Source organism: Sciurus carolinensis, chromosome 11 (genome assembly GCF_902686445.1).
Source record: "Sciurus carolinensis chromosome 11, mSciCar1.2, whole genome shotgun sequence".
NCBI classification, from domain to species: domain Eukaryota; kingdom Metazoa; phylum Chordata; class Mammalia; order Rodentia; family Sciuridae; genus Sciurus; species Sciurus carolinensis.
Genome location: NC_062223.1, coordinates 87,809,848 through 87,811,251, shown reverse-complemented (window position 1 = coordinate 87,811,251; position 1,404 = coordinate 87,809,848). Strand labels below are relative to the sequence as shown.

At 41.5% G+C, this 1,404-nt stretch overlaps 1 pseudogene; it reads right to left on the bottom strand.

Moving 5' to 3' along the window:
- Window positions 1-488: 488 nt before the first annotated feature.
- LOC124959611 (centrin-2-like) lies at window positions 489-908 on the bottom strand (annotated as a pseudogene).
- Window positions 909-1,404: the final 496 nt, after the last annotated feature.

Below are 1,404 nucleotides of genomic sequence, written 5' to 3'. Positions count from 1 at the left end.
GTTAATTACACTAGCGAAACTGCCTTTTACTTACCTTATCCTTGTGGTGCTGATAGCTGTATAAAATGTTACAGGTCCCCGTACGGGCCACCATTTGACGCCGTCCAGTGGAGTCGATTTGGCACGGGAGACAAACGAGTAGCAAGGTTCTTGAATTCAGAACGGTTTATTGTTGATTCAGGAAACCCGGGAACCCTGTGCACGCGTTGTGTGCGTGGACTTAATTGAATACAGCCAATGACAAAACACCTGGGTGTGCTTATGCTAACCGACTTCCTCACCACCTATGTGATCAAAACAACTTCTGGCTGGCTGCCAGGCTCCATCTTGGTGTAGTCTGCATGGCATAGCCCCCAGCACAGGGTGGTGGGGACTTGTGTTTCTCAACAGCCAGGTCTCACATAATGACAGTCACTAAATCTAGTCATGTGTGCTTGCAGAAGACACTGATATTAGTAGAGGCTGGTCTTCTTCATGATGTGCAGGAATTACTCCTCATTTTCTTCTCCGTCTTGATGAACTTCATGAGTACATGGTTTCAGAATTTTGAAAGATACCTTTCCAGTTTCAATCTCATCAAAGAGCTTGAAAGCTTTCAGAAGTTCTTCTTTGGTATCTTTCTCAGACATTTTCTGAGTCATCACAGTCAAAAAGTCACTAAAATTCCTGTCCCTTCTTTGTTAAGTTCACTTTTCATTTTCTTGATTTCTTCTTTCTTGGGTTCAAAGCCCAGACCCTCATTGCCACCTTTAGTTCCTTAACATCTCTGATTCCAGTTCCATCAGCATCAAAGAGATTAAAAGCTTCCCAGTTTTCCTGCTTCTGCCCTTCAGTAAGCTCTGGCTTAGGATTCATCCTTTTTTGCTGGGCACTTGATGCAATGTTTGCCTTTTAAAATTGGAGGCCATTGCAAACTGACTCTGCTGCTGTTGTTGTTAAGGCAACCATGTACACACCTATTATTTGTATTCCTTTTTTTTTTAATACCCAGGATTGAGTTCAGGAGTACTTAACCACTGAGCCACATTGCCATCCCTTTTAAAATATTTTATTAGAGACAGGGTCTCACTGAGTTGCTTAGTGCCTTTCTAAGTTGCTGAGGCTGGCTTTGAACTTGGAATCCTCCTGTCTCAGCCTCCTAAGCTGCTGGGATTACAAGTGTGCCACACCATACCCAGTATATTTGTATTCTTGATAATTACCATAATGACTGGAGTCAGATGGAGATCTCAATGTAGTTTTGATTTGTACTTCCCTAATTGCTACAGATTTGAACATTTTTTATATGTTGGCTATATGTGTAAATGTCTGTTTAGTTCTTTTGCCCATTTATTGACTGGGTTATTTGTTTAGTTGGTGTTCTGTTTTTTGAATTCTTTATGTCTTCTGGATATTACCCCTGTC